This window comes from Homarus americanus, unplaced genomic scaffold (genome assembly GCF_018991925.1).
Source record: "Homarus americanus isolate GMGI-L3 unplaced genomic scaffold, GMGI_Hamer_2.0 scaffold57980, whole genome shotgun sequence".
In the NCBI taxonomy this organism is placed as follows: Eukaryota; Metazoa; Arthropoda; class Malacostraca; order Decapoda; family Nephropidae; genus Homarus; species Homarus americanus.
Window position 1 is genome coordinate 431,902 of NW_024716703.1, and position 26,121 is coordinate 458,022.

The 26,121-nt window shown below is 46.6% G+C and overlaps 1 protein-coding gene across 7 annotated transcripts in view; it reads left to right on the plus strand.

Moving 5' to 3' along the window:
* The window catches only part of LOC121858212 (formin-binding protein 1-like), a 155,620-nt gene that overhangs the window by 44,502 nt on the left and 84,997 nt on the right, over positions 1 to 26,121 (plus strand). The window contains exon 2 of one of the 7 annotated variants that reach the window (XM_042354443.1): positions 12,909 to 12,947. The exons of 5 other annotated variants lie outside the window; for them this stretch is intronic. The gene's annotated coding sequence lies outside the window, so the exon portion shown is untranslated. Of the gene's footprint in view, positions 1 to 12,908; positions 12,948 to 24,465; positions 24,483 to 26,121 lie in introns of those variants that run through there. One more of the 7 variants, XM_042354442.1, reaches the window with a different exon arrangement.

Here is a 26,121-nt window from a genome sequence, read left to right on the forward strand (position 1 = left end):
ATTCATGGATGATAGAGAGTGGTAGTAACTCTCGACAGAGCTGTCATGCACAGCCAACCGGCCTATTGCAGACCTCTTATGTTCTATGTATTTCCTTTACACCACTGCACCTGACCTCACCTGACGTCATCTGACCTCACCTGACCTCAACTCACTGCTGCTGCTTTCTGCCTGTACACGACTCACTACTACTTTACTTCCTCCTCCTCCAGGTACTACCGTGGTCTGTTGCCTGCTCTCACCTACAACTGCTGCCCTCACACACACACACACACACACACACACTCCCGCCCAACACCCCTCTCTCTGCCCCAACACCCTAACCTGCCCCCAACACCCCCACCCTGCCCCCAACACCCCCTCTCCTGCCCCAACACTCTCCCTGCTCCCCAACACCCTCCCTGCCCCCCACACTGCCCCAACACCTCTCCTGCCCCCAACACCCTCCCCTGCCCCCAACACTGCCCAACACCTCCGCCCCCCAACACCCCTCCCGCCCCCAACACCTCCTGCCCCCAACACCTCTCCTGCCCCCCAACACTCTCCTGCCCCCAACACCTCCCTGCCCCCAACACCTCCCTGCCCCCAACACCCCCCCTGCCCCCAACACCTCATAAGATTTACTAACAGGGTAAACGGGGCGGAAAACTAGATTAAGTAATGACCCGGGGTTTAATGTTAGGCTGGCTGTGTAGTTTAGTTGAGGCTAAATTGTGAAAAAGTTGTGGTTAAATTGTGTAAAAGTTGTGGTTAAATTGTGTAAAAGTTGTGGTTAAATTGTGTAAAAGTTGTGGTTAAATTGTGTAAAAAACGATAAAATTGTACTTGGGTTAAATACTTGAATAATTTCGTAGAGTAGAGCATTAAGAGTACTGATCCCCGCCTGAGGTAGTCGGCGGCGGCGCTGCTCGGGGAATGGTCGCCTTACTTTAGTCAGTTGCAGGTTATTTGTTGCCTCGTCAGTGTCATTTGGTGAGGGAGGGGTGGAGGGAGTACCTGGGTGGGAGAGGGGATGAGTACCTGGTGGGAGAGGGTGGAGGGAGTACCTGGGTGGGAGAGGAGGGAGTACCTGGGTGAGAGAGGGTGGAGTGAGTACCTGGGGGAGAGGGTGGAGTGAGTACCTGGGTGGGAGAGGGTGGAGTGAGTAACTGGGTGGGAGAGGGTGGAGGGAGTACCGGGAGAGGGTGGGAGAAGTGTCTGGGTGTGATGGTCTCGCTCTCTCTCTCCACCTATCGTAATAAGTTCCTAGAAATAATATTTTTGTACATAATTTAGTTTTTTAATTGTTCATAATAACATCCTATACAAAATATATACATTCTCACTGTAGTTCCTTTTAGAAAAATACAGTGTTGGGGCTACGTCTGTATTTGTCACTGTAATATAGAGTGTTGGTGTTACATATATACTGTATTTGTTAACGTTAACATCATCTGTAATGCTTGATTTTGACGCGTTACAGTTTGCGTGGCGAAAGGTCGACCTTTGACTGATAAATGTGGATACCTTTTGCCTCGTCATAAATAATTTTTTTTGTAGTGTGTGTGTGTGTGTGTGTGTGTGTGTGTGTGTGTGTGTGTGTGTGTGTGTGTGTGTGTGTGTGTGTGTGTCACCTACTGTACTGAAAATGTTTTGGACATGCAGTTGTGGCTTGTTAACATTATGTCAGGTCAGGTTAGGGCCTATTAGAACTGAGGCCCATTTAACAAGATATCCCTCCAGCTGCCTTGTGATGGATACATATACTCGTTAGCCAGTGCAGTTGGCGAGTTGTCCGGTCTTCTCGAACTATTCCTTGACACTGGGTAACAGAGCCTGTTAACTTAGGGTGTGGTTGTTGTGTTGGCGACAGCTCTACACCCAAAACAATTCACGCCTAGGGTGGCCCTGGCAATGAGGGGCCACCATTATTATTATATACTCGCACATTGCCTCTAACCTACAGCCTATACCCCGAGGCTTGTTAGTGTCCCTTGTACGGGCAGCTATCTTTATTCTGAGGAGACCAGCTATCCCTTATCCACTGTAAACACTGCTGACGAGATACGGCGGCTTCGTCCGTATATCAGTTTGTGTATCACATTATTTCCCGTCCTGGTTTTTTTAGGCCTATCGGTAATTTTGTCTACATTTTGCGTGTCCTTGTACCGCTGCTGTCAACATGTAAACACAGAATATACTCTATGTGTCACCTTAACACACATCCTTGTGTACGTGTAAAAAACAGGGTGTTGTATTTTGTGTACGTGTTATTTAGTGTAGTGTAATGGGGTGTTGTATGATGTAGTGCTTCGGTAATGGGTGTTGTATGGTGTAGTGCTATATAGTGTAATGGGTGTTGTATGTAGTGCTGTATAGTGTAATAGGATGTTGTATGGTGTAGTGTAGTGTTGTATAGTGTAATAGGGTGTTGTATGGGTAGTTAGTGCTGTATTGTAATGGGGTGTTGTATGGTAGTGCTGTATTGTGTAATAGGGTGTTGTATGGTGTAGTGCTGTGTTGTATAGTGTAATGGGTGTTGTATGGTGTAGTTAGTGCTGTATTGTGTAATGGGGTGTTGTATGGTGTAGATAGTGTATTGTGTAATGGGGTGTTGTATGGTGTAGTGCTGTATAGTGTAATAGAGTGTTGTATGGTGTAGTGTAGTGCTGTATAGTGTAATGGGGTGTTGTATGGTGTAATGTAGTGCTGTATAGTGTAATAGGATGTTGTATGGTGTAACGTGCTGTATTGTGTAATAGGGTGTTGTATGGTGTAGTGTAGTGCTGTATAGTGTAATGGGGTGTTGTATGGTGTAGTGCTGTATAGTGTAATGGGGTGTTGTATGGTGTAGTGTAATGTCGCGTTACTAGGTGTATAGTGTAGTATGTGCCCCGGGTTCTCTGTCCAGGAATACCGTAGCTGATAAGGCCTATCAGCCGTTGAGTGACCCCCTGATTGTGTTATCTCTACTCCCGAACTCTGCCTAGTGGAGTGACGCAGGTTGGGTGTCCTGCCGTAACTCCTCCTCCTATCACTTCTTTCCTTTCCTTCCTCCTCCTACTGGCACTCTTCCCTTTTTCCCTCCTCCTCCTCCTTTTACCGCTCCTCTCCTCCCTCCTGTCACTCTTCCTTTCCTCCACCTCCTCCCTCCATCCCCCTCCCGTCCTCCCCCGCCACTCCTCCCTCCCCCCTCCCGTCTCCCTCCCGCCACTCCTCCTCTCGCCACTCCTCCGCCACTCCTCATGTGCCCAACAATAAGGCAGTGGCCGATGCCGTGGCGGGCACCTCGGGGGACAGCACACCAGATTACCGGATTAACGGCAGATTATAGTGAGAGACCAGATTATGTGAGGATTTATCCCCTTAATTATTACGGGAAGATCTACACGAGGTGATCACTGTGTGTGTGTGTGTGTGTGTGTGTGTGGGAATGGTGTTAGTGTGATCCGTTCATCCTTGAACAAAAGCAACTCTCAAAGATTTAGGATTGTTATTGTTGTTGTTTTGTTGTTATTATTGTTGTTATTATTGTTGTTTTGTTGTTATTGTTGTTGTTATTGTTGTTGTTTTGTTGTTATTATTGTTGTTGTTATTATTGTTTTGTTGTTATTGTTGTTATTGTTGTTGTTATTGTTATTATTGTTGTTATTATTGTTTATGTTGTTGTTGTTGTTATTGTTTCTGTTGTTGTTGTTGTTTGTGAAGGAGGCCTACTTAACCCACAACGGGAAGACTTATTGTGCAAAGATGATGGTGAGGAGAGTGTGGTGTTATTGTGAAGACAACGGTAGACGGTAGTGATGATATTAATCTGTTGACAGAACCCTGATGAAGGAATTTTACTGTTTTGTTCGCCACAGGTGAGGGGGAACCACCGGACCTGTATACCTGTAGCTAACTTACCTGGGAGTTATTACCTGTGTACCTGTAGCTAACTTACCTGGGAGTTAACTTACCTGGGAGTTATTACATTCAGTACCTGTAGCTAACTACCTGGGAGTTAATTACCTGGGAGTTATTACCTGTGTACCTGTAGCTAACTTACCTGGGAGTTAACTTACCTGGGAGTTATTACTGTGTACCTGTAGCTAACTTACCTGGGAGTTAACTTACCTGGGAGTTATTACCTGTGTACCTGTAGCTAACTTACCTGGGAGTTAACTTACCTGGGAGTTATTACCTGTGTACCTGTAGCTAACTTACCTGGGGAGTTAACACCTGGGGAGTTTCCCTGTGTACCTGTAGCTAACCTTACCTGGGAGTTAACTTACCTGGGAGTTATTACCTGTGTACCTGTAGCTAACTTAACTGGGAGTTATTACCTGTGTACCTGTAGCTAATCCCACTGGGAGTTATTACCTGTGTACCTGTAGCTAACTTACCTGGGAGTTATTACCTGTGTACCCTGTAGCTAACTTACCCTGGGAGTTAATCACCCTGGGAGTTATTACCTGTGTACCTGTAGCTAACTCACTGGGAGTTATTACCTGTGTACCTGTAGCTAACTTACCTGGGAGTTATTACCTGTGTACCTGTAGCTAACTTACCTGGGAGTTATTACCTAGTTACCTGTAGCTAACTTACCTGGGAGTTAACTTACCTGGGAGTTATTACCTGTATACCTGTAGCTAACTTACCTGGGAGTTATTACTCAGTACCTGTAGCTAATTCACCTGGGAGTTATTACCTGTGTACCTGTAGCTAACTTAACTGGGAGTTATTACCTGTGTACCTGTAGCTAATCCTGGAGCTAACTACCTGGGAGCACATCTGTATTACCCGTAGCTAATTTACCTGGGAGTTATTACCTGTGTACCTGTAGCTAACTCACCTTGGGAGTTATTACCTGTAACCTATAACTTACATACCTGGTCGTTATTACCTGTGTACCTGTAACTAACATACCGGTCGTTATTACTCAGTACCTGTAGCTAACATACCTGGTCGTTATTACCTGTACCTGTAACTAACATACCTGGTCGTTATTACCTGTGTACCTGTAACTAACATACCTGGTCGTTATTACCTGTGTACCTGTAACTAACATACCTGGTCGTTATTACCTGTGTACCTGTAACTAACATACCCGGTCGTTATTACCGTGTACCTGTAACTAACATACCTGGTCGTTATTACCTGTGTACCTGTAGCTAACTTACCTGGGGAGTTATCACCTGTACACCTATAACTTCATACCTGGTCGTTATTACCTGTGTACCCAGTAGCAACCATACCTGGTCGTTATTACCTGTACACCTATAACTTACATACCAGGCGTTATTACCTGTACACCTATAACTTACATACCTGGGCGTTATTACCTGTACACCTGTAACTAACATATCTGGTCATTACATGAGAAACCTCCATATAACGGACTTATCATATAATCCGTTAGATGGAGAGTTTCACATGTAATGAACCTTCGATATAACGGGATTTCAGCTATATATAGTTCATTAGATGGAGGTAACCCAACCCAACCCAGATGTATCCCAATCGTCTATCAGTACGCTGGCTGGGCATCAACACACACACACACACACACACACACACACACACACGGTATATTGATGTAGAAAGCTTGTGTTTTTTACGACTACAACAATTACTTTCTTCATTGTGGACATCCTGATACATATTAATGCATTATTATTTTACATTATTTATCAGATATTAGTTTTGTTTGGCCTAACTAATGAGTCCCGTAGACCTGATGTTCCATGTGGTAGGATTCCTGAATTGGTTAAGTGTCCCATGTAAATTATACAGACAAATGCCGTTTTCTTTGTCAGGCAAATTTTCAGCGCAAAAAAAACAACAACTGGGTGTTGCGTGTGTCTTGCTGCCAGTCTACACGTGGGATCGTTTATAAGAGAATACTTAGACCTAACTCATTATAGTGAAACCTCTATATAACGAACTTCTCTCTTTAATCCGTTAGTTGGAGGGTATTACATCTAATGAACCCTTGATATAACGGACTTACAGCTCCATGTATAGTTTATAAGATGGAGGGTTTCACATCTAACTGACCCTTGATATAACGGACTCTTCATATAATCCGTTAAATAGGTTTCATATTTACCGACCTCGATATAACGGACTCTTCTCCATATAGTCCGTTAAATAAGTTTCATATTTACCGGACCCTCGATATAACGGACTTTTATCCTCACATAGTACGTTAAATAGAGGTTTCACTGCATGTTGTTTTGTGGTCAGGTTTAAGGGTTATAGAGTGTGCCGTGGTGATGTTTGTTGTTTTATAATTAAGGAATTTGGCAGACAGTGGGTAAGTGGCAGACAGTGGGGTATGGCAGACGGTGGGTAAGTGGGCAGACGGTGGGGAAGTGGGTGATGGTGGGGTAAGTGGCAGACGGTGGGGGTAAGTGGCAGACGGTAGGGTAAGTGGCAGACGGTGGGGGTAAGTGGCAGACAGTGTGAGGATGATGAGCGAAGGCAGATTACCCTAGAAGAAATAATTATGTGTTTATTTCATTATTAACAATTTAAACACTGTTGGTAATATGTTGAGTTGCTGAGAGTTAAAGCGTGTGACAGACAGAGAGACAGACAGACAGACAGACGGTAAGGTAAGGTGAGAGGAGAGGAAGGGTGGTAAAGGAGGGAACGAATGAGGAAGACTGCCAACATATCACATCACACGTTGTCATTAACTTGTAATTAGGGAAGAGAGAGCGCAGCACCTTCATGTGGGGGGCACACACACACACACACACACACACACACACACACACACACACACACACACACATCAGCTCTTAACACTATCTTAACCCCATAATTCCCCTTAGTGGGAACGCAATGGACGGGGGCTGCAGGGGGTGAAAGTAAATGATTATACGTACTGTACTTTGTTCGGTGAGGTGATAAGAGTGTGCTGATCAGAGTGTGGCGAGAGAGTGGGCGGCCACACCATTGTGACTCAACCTTGTTTATCTCACGGTTATAGGGAGGGGGTGGTAGAGGGTTGGGTGGCAGGGGTGGGGTGTAGGGGAGCTGGGGTGTGGTAGAGGGTGGGGTGGGGAGCTGGGTGGTAGAGGTGGGGTGGTAGGGAGGTGGGGTGTGTAGGGGAGCTGGGGTGTAAGGGTGTGGTGTGGGTGTGGGGAGGTAGGGGAGGTGGGGTGGTATGGTGGGTGGTAGGAGGTGTGGTAGAGGGTGGGGTGTGGTAGGGGAGCTGGGTTGGGTGGACGATTGGTACCCCACAGTAAGTACCTGATGTTATTAAATCCAGCAGATTATTTATTTCCCTTCCCTCCCTCCTTCTCCTTCCCTCCCTCCTTCTCCTTCCCTCTCCCCTCCTCTCTCCTTCCCTCAGTAGTCTTATTCCTTCCCCCTACACCAGTGGCTCTCCCTCCCTCCCTCCCTCAACTGCCTGGCGTTGTTTGGCGTCTCCCCCACTTCCTCTTATCATATACAGTATATAATTATAATCTTATCAGCTGACTGTATCGTTCGTCTCTTGTCTTTCTCTCTACTTGATTCTGTCTCTCTCTTGTTTACTTGCTTGTCTGCTTCATTACCTGCCTCCTCCCCAATTACTTACCCCCAGATTATCCCTGCAGTTGGCTTTCTACCTCCCATGAATTCTTTCTCACCTATTTTCTGCTCTCTCACACACCTACCATACCTACCTACCTACCTCCGTCCCTACCCTGCCTTACCCTACCCTGCCTGTGATGTCTGTCTTATACCCAACTAACAGCCTAATTCCACCACCACCTGTCTGCCTTGCCCACCTGTCTGCCTTGCCCACCTGTCTGCCTTGCCCACCTGTCTGCCTTGCCTACCTGTCTGCCTGTCAACCAACCTGCTTGATTGCAAGTCATCTGATCCGTCATGGTATCTGTCTGCTGCCCAAGACTCCTCCTCCACCGCCTGTGAACCTGCCTGTCTGCTTGTCTGCCTGTTGAGCTTGCCACCACCTCTCTCTCTCTCTCTCTCTCTCTCTCTCTCTCTCTCTCTAACAATACCAACAACAACAAACAATAACACACAAACTAACAACAACAACAAACAATAAAAAACTAACAACACAATAATAACAAACTAACAAGAACAACAACAACACAATAACAGCAGCTCATCACCTAACTTACCGTGATGAAATGTTCTTAAGTAGATATATATATATAAGGATTTAAAACACACACACTCACACACTGATGGTACAGCTCTTACATGTAATTCACTTCCTGACTCCATATACAGTATATTCTTCCGGTTGCGACTTACTGCTGAACACTATCACCACCACGACTACCACCAACACTCACTCTCCCTGACGACCGTGAGATATGCCAGTAATGAACTCCCTCGACCTGTGAGTGAGGGAGACAGGGAGGTGTTGTGAACTTGAGAGTGGCCGCAAGAATGCGTGACAGCCAGCCAGCCAACCTTCACTCCTTCCGTCTCATTCCCGTCAGTCTGGAGACACAACACACCTCTCCTGTCTCTCTCTGTCTCATAATGTACTGGAAGACGATAGAAGACAGAAAGACAGGGCGATAGGGACTCGATATAGTGTAGGGGAGGGAGGGGGTGAGGTGTGTGTGTGTGTGTGTGTGTGTGTGTGTGTGTGTGTGTTCACTTCCGGTATGGGTAGTTGCCGCCGCGGTCACTTGTCTTTTATTGAGTAATTCTGTATGTGTTTTATGTGGTGTGTGTAGGTGTATGTGTGTCTGTGTAAGTATGAGTGTATGCATGTGTGTGTGTTGTGTGTCTGTATGTATGTATGTGTTCAAGCGTATGTGGTATTTGATAATATTTAATTTTATTACCTTACTTGATGTATACATGTTATGTTTAGTGTGTGTATTACTTGTGAATTGTTCAATATTTTCGTAAGACTTATGTTATGTTATATCCAGCTCACATAGGAAGGAAGGAAGGAGGGAGGAGAGAGGGAGGGAGGAAGGAAGGAGGGAGGGAGACAGGAGTTTACTTCACAAGTTTAAGTTAGTTGTCACAGCTGAGGTTGTGTACAGAGTAAATTATCTTGAACCGACTATTGTGGAGAACCATTACCCCATTTATGTGTATTGTGTGTATGTATTCATTCAAGGTTAGGTTAGGTTAGGAGTTGGTTAGGAGAGGCTGTGTTAGGAGAGGTTGTGTTAGGAGAGGCTGTGTTAGGAGAGGCTGTGTTAGGAGAGGCTGTGTTAGGAGAGGCTGTGTTAGGTGAGGCTGTGTTTGTTGTTACTGGTCACATTACCAGCGGCAAGAGGACACACCAGTGGAGGCAGCGACCTGGCCTGAGGGCGCGGCAGTGACTAGCCAGGACCCACTCGGCAGGCTTTTGGTGTGTGTGTGTGTGTGTGTGTGTGTGTGTGTGTGTTCATGTGTATGTACTGTATATGTGCGTCTATGTGTGTATGTGTGCGTGTACTGTATATGTGTGTAAGTATGTGTGTGTGTATTTTTATATAATTTTACAAAAGTATTAAACTTATGCCATGAACTTTTACAATTCCTGATTTTATAAAGTAAAAAGAAAATAACCCCGTTTCGATATGTTCTATAAGTGACCTGAAGGAGGCGGCGACGAGGCTGTCTGTACCGTGTGTTACTCTGCGGGAGCCACACACCAACACACTGAGGGAGGACAAACTATAGAATTATTTACATTATTTTAATCTCAAGTTGTTCCAGTGATCGTGGATGGAATCTGACGCTGTGACCTTATTGTAAATAGTTAAGGTTCGTGATGATATCCTTCAACCATGTCTGCCACCCATATCCTTCACCCATGTCTGCCACCCATATCCTTCACCCATGTCTGCCACCCATATCCTTCACCCATGTCTGCCACCCATATCCTTCACCCATGTCTGCCACCCATATCCTTCACCCATGTCTGCCACCCATATCCTTCACCCATGTCTGCCACCCATATCCTTCACCCATGTCTACACCCATATCCTTCTCTGAATTCATGTTCACACCCATATCCTCCACCCATGTCTACACCCATATCTTCCACCTATGTTCACACCCATATCCTTCACCCATGTCTGCCACCCATATCCTACCCATGTCTGCTAATCCATATCCTCCACCCATGTCTGCCACCCATATCCTTCACCCATGTCTGCTACCCATCTCCTTCTGCATGTCTGCCACCCATATCCTTCACCCATGTCTGCCACTCCATATCCTTCACCCATGTCTGCCACCCATATCCTTCACCCATGTCACAATTCATATCCTTTCACTCCATGTTCACACCCATATCCTCTCACCATGTCTACAATTCATATCCTTCCACTCCATGTCTGCCACTCCATACTCCACCATTCGCCCCTCACATTTGTCACTGAACATAATACCACTGCCCTTAAGAGGCAGGCAGGAGGCACTAATCCACGTTCTCACCTGTCACACACACACACACACACACACACACACACACACACATTCATTTATAGCACCTCTGTTTGTTGTTGCGTCTTGTTTTATATATATATATTATATCTGGTGTTTGGTTTGGGGCCTCGCGTGACGTCATAGTTATCAAGGTCGCGGGTTGTGACGTCATACAGTGTTTACATCCGTGTTAGAGCGGCGCTAAAGTTTTATGAATCGTGTGTTTTTATTTATGAAGATATTTTGAGTGATGGCGGGGGAGGAAGGGTGAAGGAACTTGACTAATTACTGTGACGGTGTAAGAGATACCAATACAAGATAGTGTGTGTGTGTGTGTGTGTGTGTTATTCGTCCCGGACACAACCTGTTGAATATTCCAGGAGTGTAGAATGGCCCGGTTAATTACACCGGTCACGCTCTCTTGTCTGTAGTGATGATGGTTCGTTTGATGGTGTGTATGTGTGAGTGGGAAGGTATGTGGATAGTTAGGGCAGTGTGTGGATAATTAAGGCGGTGTGTGGATGTATGTGGATTGTGTGGATAGTTAGGACAGTGTTATGGATGTGTGTGGATGGAGATGACAGTAGTAGACAAACTCACAACACACCGAAACTGTGGTCTGTATGGCCTTAGAGTTTGAGTGTGTGTGTGTGTGTGTGTGTGTGTGTGTGTGTGTGTGTGTGACTAAACCACTGGCTGATGTGTGATTATAATAACAAAAACAACAACAATGACCAATTATAAACACTAAATGATTACAAATAACGTCATTAACAAAAACATATCAAGTGTAGTAAAGAAACAAGTAAACAAGCACACCTCGACCTCTTCATCTGCACCGGAATCAGTTGTTATGGCTCGTGAAGGCTGCCAATTACCATATTTACCTGAGGGGGTGGGTGGGTGGGTGGGTGGGTGGGTATATGTGGGTATATGTGGGTGGGAGGAAAGACCAGTGCTGCCATTATCATCAGCTGGGAAACACGAATAGCTGGTATGAACATCAGCTGGACATGACCGCTTAGACCCGAGCTGTGTGTGTGTGTGTGTGTGTGTGTGTGTGTGTGTGATCATCTCAAGTGTCTCAACAGAACTACCAACACACTCATTAACGCCAGGTTATTGTTTCCCTTCTCTCTGTTTACCTGTTTACTCCTCCCCCCTTTTCTCTGTTTACTTCTCCCTTCACGCCTCCTTGATCGACTTTCTCTAATTACCGATGTAAATATTTCTTAGGAATTCATCTCTCTCTCTCTCTCTCTCTCTCTCTCTCTCTCTCTCTCTCTCTCTCTCTCTCTCTCTCTCTCTCTCTCTCTCTCTCTTTACCCCCTTTCCCCCTCTTCTCTCACACTCTCCACTTCCCCTCTTCTTCCTCGCCATGTCCCTAGGTGGCCAGGGAGGGCTATAAAGCAGGTAGTGGCAGGTGTAAGGAGGCCAGTGTAGGCTGTGGGCCGGAAGTGTGTTGTCACGCCGCTCTGGAGAGAAATTCAGGAAACCAAACCTAACTGGCTGACGATGGCGGCCCACACTTTGTCCTGCTGCTGCTGCTTCTACTGTTCTTCCTCCTGCTTCTCCTCCTGCTCTTTTCCCTCCTCTTCCTCCTCTCCTACTGCTGCTATAGTTTTTACTACTACTGACCTAACATAACCTAACCAACCCTAACTAAACCAAGCAGTCCAGTACACATAGAGAGGCTCAGTGACCACGGGATACGCGCCATGATTATCCAGTGTGAGAGGTGGTCAGGAAATACACAGGAGATTAACCTTCATTGTTGAGGGTGATTGCCTGGCCTGGTGGTGGGTCCTGATTCCTTCCCAGGCAGGTGTGTTGTTAGAGGTGGAGGGGTGGAGATGTTGTGTTGGGGGTGGAGGGGGGTGGGTGTTTGTGTTGGGGGTGGAGGGGGTGGGTGTTTGTGTTCGGGGTGTGTGAGTGAGTGTGTTAGTTAGCGAGTGAGTTAGTGAGTGTGTGTGTGTGAGTGAGGTTGCAGCAGTATGTTATTGAGCAACAAATGAGAGGTTAACTGAACCGCTAGATGACACACGTACAGTACAGTACTCAGCCCTGGGCCAAAGGGTGACTCACCTCTCTCCGCTACAGTACAAATGTGGGACGTTCGGTTTGAGCCACTGTGGTTAGGACCCAACCCAACCTAACCCAACCCAACCCAACCCAACCCAACCTAACCTAACCTAACCTAACCTAACCTAACCTAACCTAACCTAACCTAACCTAGCCTAACTTCTAGCAACTTCTTCTAGCAACACAACCTAACCTAACCTAATCTAATACTGATGTTTAATTGCTATTGTCGTTGTGTGTAAAGTTATGTGGTATTGTTTTGTTTTGTCTCTTGTTTTTGTTGTGTTTATGTTTTGGTTTTGTTGTTTTGTTTTGCTTTTGTTTTCTTTGGTTTTTCTTGTTTACTTTTGTTTTTGTGTTTTAATGTTTTTCTTTGTTTGTTGTTTTGTTTTGTATTTTTTCGGTGGTTTGTTTTTGTTCCTGACTAATGTTGTTGTTTGTTTCTTTTTTTGCAGGTGAGTTTGTGAAGCTTTTCTGCAGGTCGGCAGCCAAAGGTGAGTACGACTGTGAGGTGTGATGGAGGGGTTCAGAGCTCTCTACAGGGGTTCAGAGCTCTCTATAGGGGTTCAGAGCTCTCTATAGGGGTTCAGAGCTCTCTATAGGGGTTCAGGAAAGCTCACTACAGGGGTTCGACTCTCTACAGGGGTTCAGGAAAGCTCTCTATAGGGGTTCCAGGCTCTACAGGGGTTCAGAGCTCTCTATAGGGGTTCAAGAGCTCTTTACAGGGGTTCCAAACTCTACAGGGGTTCTTAGAGCTCTCTACAGGGATGAGCTCTCTGGGGGTTGAGCTCGCTACAGAAGGGATGAAGCTCTCTACAGGGGGTTTAGAGCTCTCTACAGGGTTTAGAAGCTCTCCACAGGTTCAGAAGCTCTCTACAGGGTTCATAGCTCTTTACAGGGGTTCCAGAAACTCTACAGGGGTTCAGAAGCTCACTTCTGGGGTTCAAACTCGCTATAGGGGTTCAAAGCTCGCTACAAGGGATTCAGAAACTCGCTATAGGGTTCAAAAAGCTCACTACAGGGGTTCAGAAGCTCGCTTCTGGGGTTCCAAACTCGCTTCTGGGGGTTCAGAAGCTCGCTATAGGGGTTCGGAGCTCCTTCTAGGGGTTTTTATTATTGTGTGTGTGTGTGTGTGTGTGTGTGTGTGTGTGTGTGTGTGTGTGGCAGGAGATGATCGTGAGGCAGGGTTCCCGACCCCAAATATAGAGCTGTGACAGATTTCTTCCACTGCCAATTTGGGTCAGGGCCATATCCATCACTTACCCTCCTTACACCTCTTCCCATCCCGCCCCACCCCTCCCTTACCTCTTCCCCATCCGCCCCACCCGCCTCAACCCTCCTTCTCCCCGACTCACACCAAACCCTCATTAATCTGAGGCCCAACCCTGAACCACGAACACCCCAGAATGACTCGTGAACCCAAGCATTTATGGAGAGAGAGAGAGAGAGAGAGAGAGAGAGAGAGAGAAGAGAGAGAGAATCACGGTCGGGGGTTCGTGATTCAGGGAGAGAGGCGAATGGATTTAGAGCAATTGACTGTACTGTACATGTTTTAAAGACCTCGAACTCACTACACCTGCCCTACTTGGGTTCATACAAAGGAGTGTTAGTTACAAGACTAGCGAGGTCATCCTAAAACTGTATCTTGCTCTTGTGAGACCTCACTTGGATTACTCAGCTCAGTTCTGGTCACCGTATTACAGGATGGATATAGAATCATTGGAAAGAATTCAGAGGAGAATGACAAGACTAATCCCGGGCATTAGGAACCTTGAGTATGGAGACAGGTTAAAGCATCTTAATTTGCACTCCCTCGAGAGACGTACTGTAGAGCGAGGGGCGACCTGATAGAGGTGTATAAATGGAAGTCAGGGCTAAACAAAGGGGACATTACAAAGGTACTCAAACTATCCAACCAGGAGCGAACTCGTAACAATGGTTTTAAATTAGACAAATTTAGATTTAAGCGTGAAATAGGTAAGCACTGGTTTGGAAACAGAGTAGTGGATGAATGGAACAAGTTACCAAATATCATCATTAACTCGAATACGCTGAATTGCTTCAAACATAGGTTGGATGCTTATATGAGCAATAGGGGTTGGGTGTAAACGGGACTGCCCAGTATGGGCCAATAGGCCCGCTGCAGTTTCCTCCATTCTTATGTTCTTATGTTGTGAGGTGAAGTGTTGGGTGCCATGTTGAGACGATGACGGAGGGACGACGAAGGAGGAGGAGCCTTGTAGCGGTGGTGTGTTCGAGTGAGTGCTTCAGAAGCGGTTGTGTTGGACCTGTGTGCTGAACCAGAACCTACCCAAGCCACTTCTTATACTTAGATAAACTGATTTTTATAAGACTTATAGCACGTGGAACTTTCTCTTAGACACACACACACACACACACTCCAGCACCACATCACACACACACACACACACACACACACACACACACACTCTTACTCTCTCTCCCTATATTAAGTGAGATGGGGGAAGGTCACATCTAACGGACCCTCCATATAACGGACTTCCTCTCCATATAGTCCCTTAATTAGAGGTTTCACTGTACTAACTAACTGCAGGTTGAACGTGGGACACCTGGTCACATCACGCTAATTACCATATCTGTATAACATTTGTACTTTTTGTGGCTCTCATATGCTTGGGGATAGGTAGGGGTTATGGGTAGGGGTATAGGTAAGGATATGAGTAGGGGTATAGGTAGGGGTATAGGTAGGGGTATAGGTATGGGTAGGGTGTAGGGGTATAGGTAAGGGTAGGGGTATAGGTAAGGGTATGGGTAGGGGTAAGGGTGTGGGTACGGGTATGGGTATGGGTATAGGTATGGGTATGTACCATCTGTACCCAGGAAGTTTCTCAAGTTTCTCGAGAATTAAGTTTCGAAGGTTAGTCGTAAATCTCTCTCTCTCTCTCTCTCTCTCTCTCTCTCTCTCTCTCTCTCTCTCGTTAATAGTCTATTTCAGTGTTATACAGAGAGTTAGTGCGGTAATGGGTGGGGTTCATATTGCAGGAACAGTAGTTAGGTAAGAGTACACTTTATGGTACCTCGTTAGGGCTAATTGGGTTGTTTGTCGTCTCATTGTGGTTCTGGTGTGTGTGTGTTGTGTAAATCTCTTGTTATGCCCCGCTACTCTCATACGCCATTTAAGTTAGATATGTCCATTTGTTTGTTACCATTTCATTATGTTTTCATCATCAAGTCAACTTAATGGTAATTGGGTGTGTGGGATAATGATCTTTATTGGAACATGCATATTGTCTTGCACAGAAGCGTGAAGATACTTCTTGGGGTGTGTGTACTTGTATCGGGATGGGTATAGGTATAGATATGGGTACACTTATAGGTATGGGTATAGATATGGGTACACTTATAGGTGTGGGTATAGGTATGGGTACACTTATAGGTATGGGTATAGGTAAGGAAGAGTAAATAGACTTCATCTCACCTTCAAGACCACAGGTGTTAAAAATGGCAACACCTGAATTGGGGATTTTGTGTAGGTAGACTAATTACCCAAACACACCTGGTATAAGATCATACGAATGGAGGAAACTGCAGCGGGCCTATTGGCCCATACTAGGCAGTCCCATTTACACCCAACCCCTATTGCTCATATATCCATCCAACCTAAGTTTGAAGCTATCCAGCGTATTCGAGTTAATGATGATATTTGGTAACTTGTTCCACTCGTCATGTAGTTCACCCCCAGGCGTGACACCCCTTCTCTCAGCTGCCTCTTCAAACTATCAAAGTTTGCCCTTCTGAAATCTGGGACTTAAGTGGAATATTCCTTACGGCTGTCCTGAAATTCTAACTGGAATCTAGTTTCTTTGTGATCGCTGTTTGCAAGTTTGTTCCCTACCTCGACATTGCTAATGAGGTTTTCTCTGTTCGACAGAACTAAATCTAGTATATTATTACCCCGGTGGATCGCTCATTAACTCTATCAAGATTAGGAGGTCTATATATTACTCCTGTGATTAATTTATCCCTACCATCGATTGATTCTATCCAAATTGTTTCTGTAATCCTCTCAGTTTTGATTTCCATATTTATTTCACACTTCAGATTATCCCTGACATAGATTGCTACTCCGCCTCCTTTCCTAATCTGCCTATCGGTATGGAATAATTTGTAACCTGCAATTTGGTATTCCACAGGTAACTCACGTGTGTCTAGGTTGATCCATGTTTCAGTGAATGCTATTATATCGATTTTTTCGGTACATACCAAGGCCCTAATATCATCCATTTTGTTTCTCATACTTCTACTGTTCGCGTAGTAGACATTTAAGTTAGTCGTGTTCTCAGTCCTCCCTTTACCGCATTTAGGTTTTTAATCGCTGTCTAATTTAGTTTTGTCATCATTCCTAACACTATTTCCCTGTAACCTTTCACTTTGTTTACCCGCTCCCACTGCAGTCTCCTCCACCCCCGTGCTCACATGTTCCCCTAGCAGTTTAAAGACTTGGACATCTTTTGAACTTCCCTCTCGAGAGACACCTGGTATGATGTACTATAGATCACTGTAATAATAATAGTTCTCCCTGGGTTGGATAAATAGGTTGTTTTCTTGGGTGATGTATTTTTTTCTCAACAAAGGGAGTGGATGAAACTTAACACGCCCACACGACCCACCCGATTCTGTTGACCCCGCCCGAGGACCTCCCCCCGCCCCCCTCTACCCTTACCTCTGCCTCATTCCTGCTGTCTTGTGACCTGATCTTCCCTTTTCCTCTCCCCCCTCCCCCCCCACTTCTGCTGTCTTGTGACCTTTCCTACTCCTACTCTCCCCATCTCCCCCTGCCACACCCACCTCCCTCGTGTGTTAAGAGACGCCCTGTTGGGAACAAGTCAAACCTCATGATAAGGAAAGTGAAACACGTTTTTGATACATTATGATTATTTTACTGAGCGTGTTATCCACCTAGGCCCAGGTCAGGTCAGGTCATCAGGGGGTGTGTGGCGAGGAGGGTGAACTGGGGGTCGGTACTGGGAAAGGTTGGGTGTGGCGAGGAAGGCGAACCGGGGGTGTGTATGGTGTAATGGGAGAGGTTGTGTGAGGGTTATTGTGTTTTATGGTGATGTATTGTTGGCTAACCCTGCGTGTGTAAACGACCTGTACTTGACAGCTGGGAGCCCCCGTGACAGACTGGCTGTTGAGACGGAGGCCTGACAGTACTTCCTAAGACTGTGTGTGTGTGTGTATGCATGCATGCATGAACACACACACACACACTGGTCTGACCCCGTAACCCACATTATCAAGGGTGTAGGTCCAGGTGAGGCTGTCAGGGCAGTAGTACTGACGGTGTAGCACTGTACCCTTATAAAGGTCATCAAGTCACAGTCAGGGTCCAGCGTCACAAAGATAATTAACCTCCCTAGCCTGACCCTGACCCTTAACTGGTGATCAAGGAAAGAGTCTTGTTAAGGTAAGAATCTTGGTTTATTTTTGGTTCATTACTTTATGGTGTACATTAAACAGTTAGGTTTATGTACTCAGTAAAAAATAAAAGTATCTTGACGATTTCGTGTGAGACACTGCGACACAACAGGAGTCGTAGTGTTCATTGTGAAATTCATCGACCACCACCGTATAGATACTTTTTGGTGTGTGTGTGTGTGTGTGTGTGTGTGTAGACGTTTTGTGGCGACCTGTGGTGTAATGGTCAGCAAGCGAGCGGACCCGGGTTCGATCCCCGGGCAGGGTGAAACTATGGGCAAGTTTCTTTACGCCATTTGCCTCTGTCACCCAGCAGTAATTGGGAACCTGGATGTAAATCGATTTGGGGATCGTGTTCCGAGGTAATGGTTAGCCAGTGCAGTTGGCGAGTTGTCCGGTCTTCTCGGACTATTCCTTGACACTGGGTCATGCAACTCGTTATCTCAGGGTGTGGTTGTTGTGTTGGCGACAGCTTCTACACCTTAAACAAATTCACGCCTAGGTGGCCCTAGGGCCGGCCATCCTCGTTACACGAGGGGCAACCATTATTATTATATGTAGTAGTAGTAGTAGTAGTGGTGTGAGAGAGAGAGACAGTTATTAAGGAAAACATTTGTCTTGTATATAAAAACAGTGATTCATGTGTACCTGTGTTGAATACTGACGAGAGTAGTTAAGTTTCTCTGCCACTGGAGACTTTCATCTGTGTCTGTGTGTGTGTGTGTGTGTGTGTGTGTGTGTGTGTGTGTGTGGCTGCAGGCTGGTCCAGTGTGTGTGTCTGTCTTATCACTTGCTCTCTTCACCTGATCTCTGTACCCATCAACAGGTTACACAGTGTTGTATAAGTACCACGAACTTTGAGACAATGTTATTATTATCATTATTAAACCCGACGATTCAAGGGTTGTTTTAGGTAACGCGCAATTAATATATATTTTATTTTACAATTATTTCTTTAAAACAGACCACAACAAATCAACCCTAACCTAACAATCTCAGGGTTAGTGTTGGGTAGATTAGGTCGGGGCAGGGTAGGGTAGGGTAGGGCAGGGCAGGGTACTAGGGTAGGGTAGGGCAGGACAGGGTGGGGTAGGGCAGGGTAGGGTACTAGGGTAGGGTGGTGGCTTATGTCGTCTGAGAAAAACAAGAAAATACAGTCGCTGGATTGGTCGGTCGTGGTGGTACTTTTTTGCAGGAGTGACCATTGTGTACAAACCCCTCTGTTGTCAAGTGGTGCTCCTCCCTCTATCCTTTTCTCCCTCCCTCCCTCCTTCTCTGCCTCTCTTATTTCCTTCCTTCCTTCCTTCCTTCCTTCCTTCCTTCCTTCCTTCCATCCAGTCCCAACACACGGCCGCGACATGTGTGTGTGTGTGTGATGAATTACTGTAATGGCGACACTGCTACTAGACACAGGTGAACGGACTGACTGATTCATTATCATCTGGTGAACAGGTAGGGGTAATGCAGGTGACAGAAGGTAGATAGAATTTTCAAAGAGCTGAGGTTGAGAGAGAGTGCAGGGAGTCAGGAGCTTCGTTTGAAAAGTTGTATTGAGGCAGGGAGGTGGGGGGAGGAGGATGGTGGGGGTGGGATAGGAAGAGGAGGAGGGCCTTGGGCTATGTGTCCCGTTCTTGGAGGCTTAATTAAACTTCAGCCAAGTCCAGCCCCTCAGCCTCCACACACACGCTGGAGATACTGGCAGCGACGGCGGGGCGACAAAACCTGTTTGTGGCATGTGTAGCAGACCCCCCTCTCTCTACTTACCTGTGCCCCTCCCACCATTCAGTTTTCACCCCCCGACCCTCCCACACGATGGGGGCGGGCGCTAAGCCTATACCCCACTCTTCTGCTCCGCCACTTCCTACCCCACCCACCCGCCCTCCCCACCCACCCTCCCACCACCCGCTTCCCCCACCTCACAGTAGTAAGGCGTCACACCCACTAGTCGACCTCTTCACTCTTACCCCCTCACCTCTCCCCTTTTTCCTTCTTATTTTACCTCCTTCTCTCTCTACCGATTTGCCTGATAATGTCTTTGTCTGTTTCTCACCTTCCAGTGTGTGTGTGTGTGTGTGTGTGTGTGTGTGTGTGTGTGTGTGTGTGTGTGTGTGTGTGTGTGTGTGTGTGTGTGTGTCGCCAACCTCCTCTATCGTTCAAACACCTGTACAGTTTACCTGTTTGATGGAAATTTTAACATTTTGGGTTGGTTGGATCACCTGAAGATTAACCACCCTTTTTAACATTAATTTTTGGGGTTAGGTTAGTTAGTCATCCTTTCTCCTCTTTCTCCTCCTACTTCTCCTCTTCTTCCTCCTACGCAAGTTAAAGTGGGTGAGTCGGTATGGTGTAACACCCACCCCTCTCCCCTTGCTACCTCACCCCACCCACACACCCGCCCCGCTGAACTTACCTGTCACGTTGCACTGTTTCCCTACTGTAGTGGTCGACCTTTACCTGTCTGATGGCTCTGTCCACATCCTCTCACCTGTCTCCACTGTCGTCCTTCCTCTCTCCTTCTCCCCATCTTTCCCTTTTCTCGTCTCTTCCATCTTTCATCCTTCCTCTCCTTTTCCATCGCCTCTCCCTTCCCCTCTTCCTCTCCTCTTCCCCTCTCCCTCCTCCCCCTCCCTCTCTCCCTTCCCCCTTCCTCCTCCTCTCTCCCTTCCCCCTCTTCCTCTTCCCTCCCTTTCTCCTTCCCCCTCCCTCTCTCCCCTTCCCCCTCTCCCTGTCCCCCTCCCCTCTCCCTCCTCCCCCTCTCCATAATTATCGTTTCCATACATTGGTATAATAAAATATCCGTTAGACCAGAATGTTTGTTTACGTGTTTCAGTGATTCACACACACACACGCACACACACACACACACACACACACACACACACACACACTAAATACTATTCATACAACTCTGAAAAATAGATTTTTCCGGTTATTTGTTCTTCACGATTATTTAAGAAAATTATATGTTATTCAATTACTGTTTTTAGATGAGATGTTGTTAGTTTTTAGTCACAATCGATTACTCAGCCAAAATAAGTGTAATCGATTATTCTGCTCCTGTAATTACCTAAATGTCAAGCTTGTGTTGGGGTCTGGATGTGTGTCTTTGTGCTTGATGGTATGTGAGAGAGAGAGAGAGAGAGCCCTCCTAAAACATTACCTGTACAGTATGTCGTTACCTTTACTCTACACCTAACCCAGGCTGAGTGACTCTGTTTGTTCCCGGTGCACCTCTATCACCTGAGATAAGTCGACCTCCTCACCCACCACCTCGCTATCTTGTTGGGTCGTGACTTGTGTGTGGAGGAAAGGCCAGACAGACGTAAGTACACACACACACACACGGGAAGAGGGTTGGAGGAGGAAAGTATAAGATAGAGGAAGAAGGAGTTAGGAAGAAGTAGAGTGAATGGAGGAGAAGGGTTGGAGGAGGAGGAAGGAGAAAGTATGTGTTTGAGTGTGTGTGTGCGTTTGCGTGCGTGCGTGTGGGGTTACTCAATGGTAACGATGAAACATCCCACAGACCTTAACCCCTACCCTCCAAGAACACCCCTCCAAGAACGCCCCCCACACCCTCCAAGAACCCCAGCCCCCACCCCCCTAAGCCCAGCCCCCCAACCCTCCAGACCCTTCCCTACACCCTCAGAACCCCAGCCCCCCCACAACCCTCCAGAACCCTCCCCTACTCCAGAACCCCAGCCCCAGCCCCCCTCCAAGAACCCCAACCCCTACACCCCTCCAAGAACCCCTAAACCCCTACCTCAAAACCCAGCCCCCACAACCCCCTCCAAGAACCCTAAACCCCTACAACCCCTCCACAGAACCCCAGCCCCCCACAACCCCCAAGAACCCCAGCCCCTACAACCCTCCAAGAACCCCCTATAACCTCCTACAACCTCCAAACTAACCCCCAGCCTCCAGAATCCTTTCCACATACACCGTCGTACTGGGAAAGGTCGTGACCTCTCCCAGGAACACCTCTGTCGACTTATAGCGGTATAGCTCCAAGGTAAAGCCCAGGTGGTAGTGGTGGTGATAGTGGTGATGATAGTGGTAGTAGTGGTGGTGATGGTAGTGGTGATGATAGTGGTGGTAGTGGTGGTGGTAGTGGTGATGATGGTAGTGGTGATGATAGTGGTGGTAGTGGTGGTGATAGTGGTGATGATTGTGGAAGTAGTGGTGGTGATGTTGGTGGTGATGGTAGAAGTAGGGGTGGTGGTGATAGTGGTGACAGTAGTGGTGGTGATAGTGGTAGTGCCTTGTTGGTGGTGCTTGACAGTCATCTTGCGGGCCAGGCACTTTAGATACAAGGAGTGGATAAGTGCTGTGTAACCCCAAGTCGGATTGAAATTGAACCTTAAGTGATGGAAGGACGCAATATTGAGTGTGTGTGTGTGTGTGTGTGTGTGTGTGTGTGTGTGTGTGTGTGTGTGTGTGTGTGTGTGGGCTCTGCATCTTGAGTCCCAATCCTAAAGAGGTTACATTGGGGCCTCTTAGGACGTTGGAGGGGCCCATTTGGACTCGGGTGGTGAGGGTATCCTATTCACTCAGGATGTCTCTACCTCTCACGTAGCTTCAGCTGAGTCTTGTGTTTGTTTTCATTTGACTGTGATGTAAACAGGTGTTGGGGTGAGGCGGGGAGGTGCTAGGGTGGGGATGTGTTGGTGATGGGGTGGGATGTGCTCGACTGGCATCCCTCCTCCCTCCACCACTCCACCCTCCACCATCCTTCCGTCCACCATGACACCATCTCCTCCCTCCCCACCATCATCCCTCCCCCCTCCCCCCTCCTATCAGTGTTTTATAGCAGGGAACATGATAAAACTCTTTAGATAACGAATACTCAAAAACTCGGGTCAAATTTTAATAAGCAAATGGTTCGAGATGACAAGAGCGAGTGTCGGACACAACATTGGCCCACACCAGTCAGCCACACGGTGCGGGGTTGCAACATAGAGCATAGTTATTGTCCAGAGGCGCTCATCTTCCTCACCTGCTCCAGGGCGGATCTACGGAGGTTACTTGTGGTCTTCCTCCCCTTTATCATCAAAACTCCAGTACTTTTTCTTTAATGCAGTTTGTACTCGGGCGTAGTAAAAAGTAATTACTATTGACTTCAGAATATCTCCTAGTATCAAGTGCACATGGCTTCAAATGACCATGATATTGGTCAGATTAAAACATATGGGGGCCTACAGTGCCCCACCCAAAGCTTCTTGGACCCCCCACCCTCCATTTGATATTCCTTGATCCGCCTCTGTTGTTGGTAGTTAGGTTATGGTAGGTCACGTTGCCTTGAGATGCTTAAGGTAGCTAACTTGTTATACATTTTTACTGGATAATAATAGCATCTCTCCTCATCTCCCCTTCATGGCCGCATTCCCTAAAGGTAACTTGAGATTAAGTTGGGTAATGAATTGTTGCAGGTTGAGTGTAGCAAAGGTTTGGTATGTGTGGCGGGTCAAGGGCTGCTGTTGGCGAGCCTTATTTGGCAGATCCCGTACAAGAGGGGGGTGTGTGTGTAGCGCGCCAGCTGCCCTCAGTATTGGCTTAGCGGCGTTAAATAAATTCCTCGTTGCAGTCACTCATTGTTGTGAGTTACTGGAAGAGAAACAAACACAGAGGTTTACTTAGTTCTCTTCAACACTTCCTAGATCAGTTTGTTCTGTTTATTAATAATATTGATTTAAATTTTGTGTTTCCGGGACATAATTAATTTTGTTTTGTTTATTAAATTGATTGAAGTTTGTGTTTGTGTTTTTATTAGTATTTCGTAAACGTTGTATTTATATGATTATGGATTATTATTTTTTGTTTGATTCAGTTTGTCTCGATAAAAGCAACAATTAGGTTATATTTGAGTGTGTATGTAAGAATATCAAACCATAGCTGTCTTGGTAGTTATAATGAGTGTTCTGTATAGGAATGGCTTGTTGTAAGGAGTGGTTGGGCGTCCGGTGAAGTCAGGTAAGGTCACGCCCACAGAGAAAAGGTGAACTGGCCCTTTTAAATGCCTCAGGTATAAGAAACTCTCTGTCTCCACTAAACCGGACTCGCTGAATGACTGTCTCAAAAAGTTCGTGACCTGAGTTGACCTGGGCTGAGTACAGTTGCCAGGTATTGTTATTTACTATCGACTGACCCAACCCTCGTTCGCTTGCCTCCTGATGCTGCACCACCACCACCACCACCACCACCACCATCTCAAAACAGTAGAGTATCGAGTGCTGAACGGCCTACCACACACACGGCCTACAGCAGATCAATATCGGGGCTGCTAAGGTACAAGAGGGGGAGAGGGAGAAGTACTTAGGAACGATATTGCCATTATCCCCCTCCCTCTTTTCCTTTTCCTCCGCTACCTCTCTCCTTTCCTCCTCCCCTCTCCCTCCTTCTTCCTCCCTCCCTCCCCCACACAAGGGTCGGGTGCGTCCTGGGGTTGACCATCACCAGAGCTCGCCCCTCCCTCGGCCAGTCAGTCTCAAAGTTTGTGGGTGTGAGTGTTGTTGTGCTGCTGCTCTGCTCTCTGTCCTGGTGGCCGTAACCCTGTGTAGTCCAGTGAATTATGGGTCAGTTAGTGTACAGGGCGTCGATTGTCCTGTTTTATAAAGTCCATGAGAAAAAAAAGGAGATAAATTAGGTTAGGTTAGGTTAGGTTAGTTGTACAAGCGACTACAGTGTTCCTGGATAAGATTTTTTAGGATCTCCAGAGAGCCTTTATGGGGATCAGATCAAACAATATAACAGCTGGAGTGAGAATACCTTTTGGTTGATAGATTGGTGGAGGTGTGAGTGTGGGTGGTGGTGGTGGTGGGTTAGGTGTGGTGTAAAGGGTTGGATGTTGGTGGTGGTGGTCAGGAGGGTAGCACCACACACGGACATACACTGACCTTGACGGTGCTGATGTTGTGACCATGTCTTGGTTGCTGGTGCTACACACACACACACACACACACACACACACACACACACACACACACACGATTATCACCCATCAAATTCACTTCCACGTTATTTACAAATTGATGAGTTTCCTTCTACTTCATCTCTCAGTTAAACAATCAACTTCCTGGGTGGGTGGGGGTGGGTGGTTGTGGTGTTGAACACATTAATGATTCAGAAAGTCGTAACTCAGGTAGGACGAGTGTGGACGAACTCTTACGGTTATACCCTTACTGTTCGTCTTGCTAGAGGTAATGGTGTTAGTCTGGTGGAAACTCCTGTCTCCTCCCGGGTCGATATCCAGAGTACGGGTATACGTTGAAGGTGTGTATAAATGGTGGCGAAGGAATGGCTATTGGGAGAGGCTGGAGGCCATTTAGAAGAATAAGTAGTAGTAATAGGAGTAGAGAGATGGCTACAGCTGTTAAGAACTCAACTATAGACGTCAGAGTGAGTCAGTTTAACTCTTTTGATGGTCTTGTTGTGGGCATGTGTGTTACTGTGTCGTATTGTGTGTGTGTGTGTGTGTGTGTGTGTGTTATACTGGGTAGTGTACTAGTGTTCTGGTGGGGAAGTATTGTGGTGTTAGGTGGTGGTGGGTGTATTAGGTGATCGTGGTGGATATGGTGGTGGTGGGTGTGGTGATGGTGGGTGTGGTGATGGTAGTGGTGGGTGTGGTGATGGTGGTGGTGGGTGTGGTGATGGTAGTGGTGGGTACGGGGCTAAATTTTGGAGCAGTGTTTGGTGGTGTTTATGGAGGCCGGTAAGGGAGGTTGAGGTTTTACCATGTGTCTGTCTGTCTGTGTCTGTCTGTCTGTCTGTCTCTGTCTGTCTGTCTGTATGAGGGATAATTTCAACACACATCTCTTTTGTTACGAACCTCCATAAATTTCTGTGTGCGTGTATCTATGTGTGTCTGTGTAACGTCTGTGTGTGTACGTCTATGTCTGTATGTGTCTGCGTGTATATGTGTACCTGTGTGTCATTGTTACGAACCTCCATAAACTCTGTGTGTGTATGTTTGGAACCTCCATCAGCCTTCCTTCACACCTCTATAATCAGGCGCCGCTTTCTGATTCACAAAATTATTCAATATAACTTCCATACATCGTGTTTCTGTAGTTTGCGTGCGGTTGTAATGTTAATAAAATAATATTATCTTCATGGTTAGCTGGAGGAGAAGTCGCGCGCACGCGCGCGTGCGTGTGTGTGTGTGTGTGTGTGTGTGTGTGTGTGTGTGGAAGATGGAAATATAATTATTTATTT